Source organism: Rhincodon typus, chromosome 43, assembly GCF_021869965.1.
Source record: "Rhincodon typus isolate 14 chromosome 43, sRhiTyp1.1, whole genome shotgun sequence".
Classification (NCBI taxonomy): domain Eukaryota; kingdom Metazoa; phylum Chordata; class Chondrichthyes; order Orectolobiformes; family Rhincodontidae; genus Rhincodon; species Rhincodon typus.
Genome location: NC_063374.1, coordinates 2598218 through 2608121, shown reverse-complemented (window position 1 = coordinate 2608121; position 9904 = coordinate 2598218). Strand labels below are relative to the sequence as shown.

Genomic DNA, 9904 nt, shown 5'->3' with positions numbered 1-9904 from the left:
ACTATGAAATTTCCTGATAGAACAAACATTAAAATGATTGATTTTTTTTTTCCCTGTTCTCCATCTCTGGATCTTTTTCTTTCCATACATTAGGCTGCAAGCAAAGTCTCTGGGAGCTTGTAGTTAAGATTTGTCTGCCGGTTAAAACATTAAACAACAGAACCAGAATACATAAGGTTACAATATAATGTTGGTTTTACAACATAAAACCAAGGATCGTTTGCGAGCCGGTATTCATTTGTGTACATAAAGTACCAAAAATATTCTTCAAACAGATTAGCACTGAAACTAGATAATAAAGTGTGGAGCTGGAGGAACGCAGCAGGCCAGGCAGCATCAAAGGAAAAGGAAACCTGACATTTCAGGTCGGGACCTTTTGTCAGAACTTGGTTTCATTATAGGATCCCAACAGTGTGGAAACAGGTCATTTGGCCCAACAGGTCCACACCAACCCTCCGAAGATGATCCCATCCAGACCCACCTGCATTACCCTGTTCACCGGACCCGAAACATTAACTCTGATTTTCCTTCACAGATGCTGCCAGACCTGCTGAGCTTTTCCAGCAACTTCTGTTTTTGTTAAAACTGGAACTGAACTCATTATCTGCCGTTGGATTTTACTGACACAGATTATAAAATTCTGGCTCGCCGTTATTGAGAAGAGGGCCTGTGAGACTATGGTTTCTGCTTCTGCTGTTGAATAAAGATCACTTTAAACTGTTTCCAGTGAGAGGAAAGGAATTTCTGTTGTTTGGAAACATTTTGTTTTGAACTCACTGTCACCTGCTATAACAGAAGGAGCTGGAATCTCCTGATAGATTGAAAAATAAATCTGGGTGTGCATATGTTATTAACATCCCGCTGTTACTGGCGCCGTGACTCAGTGGTTAGTAGTACTGCCTCACAGTACGAGGGAGCCACATTTGACTGGATGTGTGGAGTTTGCACATTGTTTCGGTTTCCTTATAGGATGCCAACAGTGTGGAAGCAGGCTATTTGACGCAAGTAGTCCACACCAACCCTTCGAAGGTGATCCCACCCAGACCCACCCCACCCCCACCCTGTCCCTGCATTTTTCATGACTAACACACCTACCCTACACATCCCTGAACACTGTGGGCAATTTAGCATAGCCAATCCCCCTGAACTGTGCATATTTGGACTGTGGGAGGAAACACACGCAGACGCGGGAGAATGTGCAAAGTCCACACTGACAGTCACCTGAGACTGGAATCGAACTTAGCTCCCTGGCACTGTGAGTCACCGGGCCGCCCACAGTCAAAAAATATGCAGGTTATGTGGACTGACCATGTTAAATAGTAAGAACTGCCGATGTTGGACTCTGAGATAACGCAGTATGGAGCTGGAGGAACACAGCAGGCCAGGCAGCATCAAAGGAGCAGGAAAGCTGATGTTTCGGGTCTGGACCCTTCTTCAGAACTGGGGGAGGCAAGGGGGCTCTGAAATAAATAGAGAGGGGCGGACGGTGATAGCAGGTAGATAGTGGAACGGATAGGGTGGGAGAGAAGACGGACAGGTCAAGGAAGCGGGGATGAAGCTAGTGAAGGTGAGTGTCAGTAGGTAGTGTTGGGGATTGGTCAGTGAAGTGGGAGGAGCCAATAGGTGGGAGGGAAGACGGACAGGTCAATGAGGCGGGGATGAGAGGGGTGGCTGGTCTTGGGATGAGGTCGGGAGTGGGGAGATTTTGAAGCTAGTAAAGTCCACATTGAGACCATTAGGTTGTAGGCTTCCAAGGTGGAATATGAGGCACTGTTCCTCCAGTTTCCGGGTGGCATCGTTGTGACACTGGAGGAGGCCCAGGATGGACATGTCATCCAGGGAGTGGGAGAGGGAGTTGAAGTGGTTCACGACTGGGAGGTCCTTGACCTGTCTGTCTTCTCTTGCACCCTATCCGCTCCACTACCTACCAACTGACCATGTTCAATTGTCTGTGGTGTCCAGGGATGTGCAGGCTGGAAGGGTTAAGCTATGTTAACTGCAGAATTTTGGGATTAGGGAAATGGAATGGATCTAGGTGGAATGCTGTTTGGACAGTTGACTTGGACTCAATGGGTCCAATGGCTTGCTTTCATGCTGTAGGGATTCTAAGATTCTAACTGAATGAAGCGGCTGCCCAGAGGGAGGCGGCTGTGTGTTTGAACTCCATGATGAACAGTTAGTGTTTTATTTCTCACACTGGGGGAACTGAGCCTTTACCCAAACAATGGGCACACTACATCCCTGAAACATTGTTCCCAAATAAACCTGACAGCAAATCTTTGCATGAAAGTAGCCGAGGAAGGATTTTGATCAATAAGCATCCACAGACAAAAAACTCTACCCTTATATACATTTTGGGGTTTGAGCTGCACTCAAACACAGTAAGCCTGATGTGATTCGAGCACACAACTTTTTAAATTGGAGTCAGATGCACTACCGTTGTGCCACAAGCCCACATCCAATATACTGTTACTGTGTAGGATGAAGGAAAAGATCATACTGCAACTATCATAAATTATGATAACGGAGGTCAAAAGTTCATGTCTATGTGTCTATGCGCCCCCCTCCCCAACCCCATCCCTCTGAACAACTCCCTCACTGTCTTTCTGTCTGTCCCTCTCCTTCATTCTGCCCTACTCCACCCCATTGTCTCAATTTCGCTTTCCCCTCTTGTATATTCGGATTTAAACTTGCAGGCCACTGGGGAGATTGATTCCAGTCTGTATGTCACAAGGCGGATCCGGGACTTGCTCTCAACCCTCCCTTGGAGACAACGAGAAAGGATCTGAGAGGAAAAGAAAAGACACAGACTGGATTTGAATCCCATTTTTCGGTTATTGTTCAGTAAATTCAGCCACCAAAACACAACATTTCTTCACCAAGAAAAAGCATCATGAATATCAGAAATAAAGTATAGAAGCAGAACAATTGCTTAAGCTGAGGTCAGACATAGAAGTGCCTGTGACTATAATGTACAAATGTAAGTAGCTAGAGATGTAACAACATTTCATTGAATGATTCAGTACCACGTGACCCACGACTAATTCACATTCATGTTCCAGGAGCTACATTATTGCGTCACAATAGTTGAAGGCCAATACTGTTCATGTCATATGACGTCACAGGGCAGCTGGAAGCTCCAGGTAAATTTTATTTAAACACAGTTTATTAAAGAAACCATTCTGAGGGTCACACAGCCCTACATCGGAAAGCATTTGGATGGCCAACCATAATCATTCTTACAAACAGCAAGAATTAATACGTCCTGAAACAAAGAGGAGGGATTAATGGGTCCTTTTCAGATAGGCAGGCAGTAGCTAGTGGGGTGCCACAGGATTGGTGCCAGGACCCCAGCTATTCACAATATATATTAATGATTTGGATGAAGGAACAAAATGTAATATCTCAAAGTTTGCAGATGACACCAAGTTGGGTGGGACGGTGAACTGTGATGAGGATGCAGAGATCCTTCAGCATGTTGGGTTAGTGGGCAAATCAATGGCAGATGCAGTACAATTTGGATAAATGTGAGCTGATTCATTTTGGAAACAAAAACAAGAAGGCTGATTACTACCTGAATGGTTTTAAATCTGGAGAGGGGAGTGTGCAGCGGGACCTGGGCGTCCTTGTGCACCAGTCACTGAAGGTAAGCTTGCAGGTGCAGCAGGTGGTAAAGAAGGTAAATGGTATGTTGGCCTTCATTGTGAGAGGTTTCGAGTACAGGAGCAGGGATGTGTTGTTGCAGTTATACAGGGCCTTGGTGAGGCCACACCTAGAATATTGTGTGTTGTTTGGTCTCCTTTTCTGAGGAAGGATGCTCTTGCGCTCAAGGGAGTGCAGTGAAGGTTTACCAGGCTGATTCCAAGGATGGCAGGTCTGATGTATGAGGAGAGATTGATTAGGTTGGGATTGTTTTTGCTAGAGCTCAGATGAATGAGGGGGGATCTCATAGAGACTTATAAAGTTCTAACAAGACGAGACAGGGTAGATGCAGGGAGGATGTTCCCGATGGTGGGTGTGTCCAGAACCAGGGGTCACAGTATGAGGATTTGGGGTAGACGATTTAGGACAGAGATGAGGAGACATTTCTTCACCCAAACAGTGGTGAGCCTGTGGAATTCATTTCTACAGGAAGTAGTGGATGCCAAAACATTGAAGGTATTCTAGGGGTGACTAGATATAGCACCTGGGGTGAATAGGATCAAAGGTTATGGGGAGAAAGCAGGATTAGTCTGTTGAGTTGGACAATCAGCCATGATTGTGAAGAATGGCAGAACAGGCTTGAAGGGCCAAATGGCCTCCTCCTGCTCCTATCTTCTATGTTTCTATTTTACGTGAGTTCAAATCTCCAAATCAAACAACCTGGAGGCAAACCTCCCTTCTTTCTGCTTAAAATTCAAGACCCTCAGGTATTTACATTATGCTTTACAGACTGTTTCTTCCTCACTCACTCATTGAACCCTTTCAAACTCCTTTCCAACCTCTCTCTGCTATTCCTTGTAGTTTACTGACCCTCCTAACTTTGTCTTATCAGAAAATGTAACACACAAAAATTCCATTTTAATCATTGATGGAGATTATAAATAGCTATGTCTTGAGCAATGGTCCTTGTGGCAGCCTGTCATACTAGCCTGACACCTGAAAATGACCTGTTAATTCCCATTGTTCATTTTCTGTCCTTTATCATTCCTCACGCCGAGTCCCATTTCCCCAGCACTTCCAGAGCTCACTGACATACATTGGCTCCTGATTGAGCAACGCCCACATTTGATAATTCTGCATTCTTGTGTGTGCAAATCTGTCTCTGTTGCCACCCCTACATCCCCATTTAAATTGTTCCATCCCATCATCAGTCAGCTGTTTTAGGTTTCTTCATTGTACGTGTCCAACACACTGCAGGTCACAGAGAATGATTCCCTCCCATCTGCTGTTGTACAGTTTATGCGTGTGTCCCAGTGTCAGCTTCTAGATGTCCAGTACACTGCAGGCAATAGAATGATTTACCCCTCTCTGCTGCTGAACAACTCATGTGTGTCTGTCTCTGTGCCAATGTTGTATCCATTCTGCTGTTGCCTTTTTTAATCCCATGAGCATCATTTTATCTCATTGTTCAGTTTTGAGACTTTGATATTCAATGGTATTGCCATGATGAATCCCCAACATTTACTTCCTGTGGGATACCATCGATCAGAAATGAAACTGGACTAGACATATAAATATTGTGGCTACAAGAGTAGGTTAGAGGGTAGGAATTTTGAAGTGAGTACCATCTACTAACCCACCAAAGCTGGCACACTATTTAAAAAGCATCAGTCATGAGTGTGATGGAATACTCTCCACTTGCCCAGATGAGTGCAGCTGGAACAAAATTCAAGACTCTATCCAGGACATCAGATTTCCAGTTAATTAGTATGTTATCACTAAACATTAATTTTCCTCCACCACTGACATAGAGTGGCAGCAGCCTGTACAATCTGTGAGATACACTGCATCAGTCCTGTAAGGCCCATTCAACAATACTTTCCAACTCTAGAAGGACAGGGGCAGCAGATACATGAGAACACCACAACGTGCAATAGGGTTAGGGTTATGGTTTGGGTTTGGATTAGCGTTAAGATCAGTGTTTGAGCTAGCCACTCACCATCCTGAATTGTTATTTCCTTTGCCATAAAATCCTGGAACTCTCTTCCTAAAGTACTATGGGCATATCGAAATTCACAGATGTCAGTTGATAAAGATGCCCACACACCACTCCCACCCAAGGGGTCATGAGTGATTGGCAATAAATGCTGTGCTCTCCATGCCCATAAAAGAACTGTTGAGAGAATTTAAATCATACGGCTTCAAGAAATTGTCACTAATTGGCTGCCTGCATTAATATGACCACTAGAGCAGCATGTAACATCATCAGTGATAAAGTAAATACAGAGACCAGCTCAAACCTCAGCTTTGCACAACTACTGTCACTTACCAGGAGCACCAATAATGGCAATGATCAGATAACATATCTTGTCAACATTATAAAAAGTCTTTCATTTTCTGAATGAAATGATCCTGTCCTTTGTGCCGCCTGCAATAATTAACATTAAACTCCAAGGAGATAGATTGTTAGTGCCATTAATTTATACCCTGCCAGCTGTCCACAGCTGTGTAGAGGTTGCAACATCATTCCACACAAATTGGAAAAATCTAAACATTCCCACTTCTGATATTGAATTGCAAAACATAAAAAAAACTGGAGAATTTTTATTACGTTGGAAAACTAATTAACACATTGAAGGTAAATGTTTCCACGAAGTAGTGAATAGTGGTCTGTACTTTACCTTCATTTATATTCAGTTATTCAAAACTCCTCAATTCACATGTTGATTAAAAAGAAAACAATTTGAAAGAAGAAAGTAGTTAGGACGTGACTATGAGTTTCAAGTTAGGTCGTAACTTCTTCATTATTTAAAGTTGTTTTAGTCTCCTAAGGGTTGCATTTTAAAAAGGACCAATTTAAGACCAGAGTTTGATTCTTCTGTTTGACAGTTTTTCATTAAAATATAGTCACATAAGGTGTTGCTCAACCTTACCTTCCACACTTGATATTTCATTACTCAGGTTTCTTGACCTTTCAGTGGTCTTCCCTTCATCTAGAATGCCAAAAGTTGTGAGTTTTAATGGAATACTTAAGTTTAGGCTTTGTTTAATTTAGTTACATGCTCCTAATTAAATAGTTACAAATTAACCCCTTAAACTCTCTTAGATTCAAAAGAGACTCAACATCAGGCAATAGATAAGACACTGGACAGCAAATAATATCAATGTTTATTTAAAGGGTAAAGGGTGCTATTATTGAAATTTTGCAACTTTAATTGCCTGATGAGCAAGGATAGAAGATTAAATCAACCCCAGTTCACCAGTGATTGGCAGATACCTACCCCTGAATAGACTCAGGACCAATTTGCCTCTAACTCCTGTGTTTTCGTCCAAAACTTTTCCTGTAACCTCCACTTATGAGCTCTGAATCAGCATTGCCTCATCTGCATTCAGGTCCATTGTTACTAGCCAATTGGCCACTGCTGTTTCTGGATTCATTTTATTGAATTTGTTTGATTTATATACAGGCCACAGGCTATTGTGTCCATCCCCATATCCCAGCTGCTGCTGCTGCTGCTCAAAGCTAAGTCCCCTATAAAGACGAGGCCCAAATCCACAATGTGCAATATTTAGAGGCTTACCAGTTACAGTGTCTCTCCCTGCCTCCCGACTGCTGGTTCTGTTCCATGCTAAGTGCCCTGTACAGACTAGGCCTGAATCCACACCGTGCCAGATGTATAGTCTTACCAGTTACCCCACATCCCGGTTGTTGCTGCTCTGAGATAAGTGCCTGGAAAAGAATGAGAATTTGTCCCAGTTTCCGTGGACTCCTGCTTCACAAACAAGAGTCAAGCTACGAATTAGTACTACTGATTTAAGCATGTTGCAACTTCACATTAATGAAGATGATCAAACTTGAATTGTAGCCGAAAACAAGTCAAATAACAGAAGATAGTAGGAACTGCAGATGCTGGAGAATCCGAGACAACAAGGTGCAGAGCTGGATGAACACAGCAGGCCAAGCAGCATCATAGGGCCTAGACCCTTTGTCAGAAATGGGGGAGGGGAAGGGGGTTCTGAAATAAATAGGGAGAGAGGGGGAGGCGGATAGAAGATGGATAGAGGAGAAGATAGGTGGAGAGGAAACAGACAGGTCAAAGAGGCGGGGATGGAGCCAGTAAAGGTGAGTGTAGGTGCGGAGTTAGGGAGGGGATAGGTCAGTCCAGGGAGGACGGACAGGTCAAGGGGGCGGGATGAGGTTAGTAGGTAGGAGATGAGGGTGCGGCTTGAGGTGGGAGGAGGGGATAGGTGGGAGGAAGAACAGGTTAGGGGGGGAGGGATAAGCTGGGCTGGTTTTGGGATGCGGTGGGGGGAGGGGAGATTTTGAAACGATGCCACCCGAACGTTGCAGGAACAGCAACTCATATTCCGCTTGGGAACCCTGCAGCCCAATGGTATCAATGTGGATTTCACAAGCTTCAAAATCTCCCCTCCCCCTACCGCATCCCAAAACCAGTCCAGCTTGTCCCTGCCTCCCTGACCTGTTCTTCCTCCCACCTATCCCCTCCTCCCACCTCAAGCCGCACCCCCATCTCCTACCTACTAACCTCTTCCCACCCCCTTGACCTGTCCGTCCTCCCTGGACTGACCTATCCCCTCCATAACTCCCCACCTACACTCACCTTTACTGGCTCCATCCCCGCCTCTTCGACCTGTCTGTTTCCTCTCCACCTATCTTCTCCTCTATCCATCTTCTATTCGCCTCCCCCTCTCTCCTAATTTATTTCAGAACCCCCTTCCCCTCCCCCATTTCTGATGAAGGGTCCAGGCCCAAAACGTCAGCCTTTTTGCTCCTATGATGTTGCTTGGCCTGCTGTGTTCATCCAGCTCTGCACCTTGTTGTCTCAAATGACAGAATATTGTTTGACACACAGTTTTCTGGAATTCACTTGCAGTCACATTGAGAAATGTTTTGTAAGTTCATCTCAGGTTCTCTTCCTCTGCCTTGTATCATGTGCCCTCTTAAAAGAAAAGAAGAAAGAAACAGACCTCCAAGTGTTTGCAATGGTACATTTACACCATGCAGATATGATCAATTTGATATGGATAATGATAAATTGATGCTAAATTGCCCATCATATCCATAGATGTGCAGGCTAGGTGGATTAGCCGTGGGAAATGAGGAATTAAAGGGATAGGGTGGGAGGGGGTAGTCTGGGTGGGATGCTGTTCAGAGAGTCAGTGTAGACTCAAGGGGCAGAATGGCCTGCTTCCACAATGCAAGGATTCTATGATTCTATCCAGGAGAAGACTCAGATTGCTTAAGGATCAGAGTGCGCGACTGATGGATGGATAAATGGAGATATGTGAACGTGCTTAGAATGAGAATGATAATTGTGTTCACAAAGTAACTGAGTGCTATTGTGTGACAGAACATGCTTGTCAAAACAGAATGACCTTGATAAGGAGTATAGTGCTGAATTACCATGATAGCATCAGGCCTTGAAGGATTACATGGACTGACTAGTTTAACAAATATGGTTTAACTTAAAACTCTCTTGTGTTTGAAAGGTTTTGTTTGTGAAATTTGGTAGGATAGAATGTAGGGCAATCTATTTCAGAAGGAAAGCACATAAGACTAAGATTTTATGGTTTCTGTCAATCCCGCCCCCCCCCCCCCCCAAGGTAATGTGGGAATACTTCAGCATCGAGGGCAATTTGCTTCCACTCTGGTTCGATGGGTTCTGAGTAGGCTGATAGTCCAATGCAATATCTGGAGATTCTGCCATTTGCAGGACATGTGGTGTTTGGAGGATGAGTAATTGGAAAGTTTGAATCAGAGAATCATGGAATTTTTTCAGTACAGGAGGAGGCCTGCCTGACTTCTGATTAGATCATAAAGCTTTATTTTCCTACCTATTGATTGAAACTGGATGATTGATGTTTATGTAGTGCAGTTGTATCCAATTATGGATTTCCTCCCAACAAGTCATTTTGGAGACCACACCCATAATGTATTTGCCTTCTCTGACAAAGTCCTTCTCCTGACCCAGGCTGATGAGGCATGTGACCACTTCCAGTTCTGCATTGAGGCAACTGTAACCCTGAGTAGGGTGAAACATTCAAAGGTTTACCTGTTGGATATAGCACAGGTCCAGTCATAGTAAATCACCAGCTCCAGAGCAGAAAGTTCAGCAATGCATCCACTATTTCTAGGGCCACTTCCTTGTGTACTCTGGGATGCAGACAATACAGCTCTGAGGATTTATCATCCTTTAATCCCATCAGTTTCCCCAGCACATTTTCCCAAATAGTACCAACT

General features: G+C 44.1%; 1 long non-coding RNA gene across 1 annotated transcript; it reads right to left on the bottom strand.

Moving 5' to 3' along the window:
• Nucleotides 1-2647: 2647 nt before the first annotated feature.
• LOC125487630 lies at nt 2648-7365 on the bottom strand. The gene is made up of 3 exons (XR_007266000.1): nt 7224-7365; nt 6576-6635; nt 2648-2785 (listed from the first exon to the last, which is right to left on the bottom strand). It is a non-coding gene; the product is annotated as an uncharacterized LOC125487630 (long non-coding RNA).
• Between the last annotated feature and the right edge of the window lie 2539 nt (nt 7366-9904).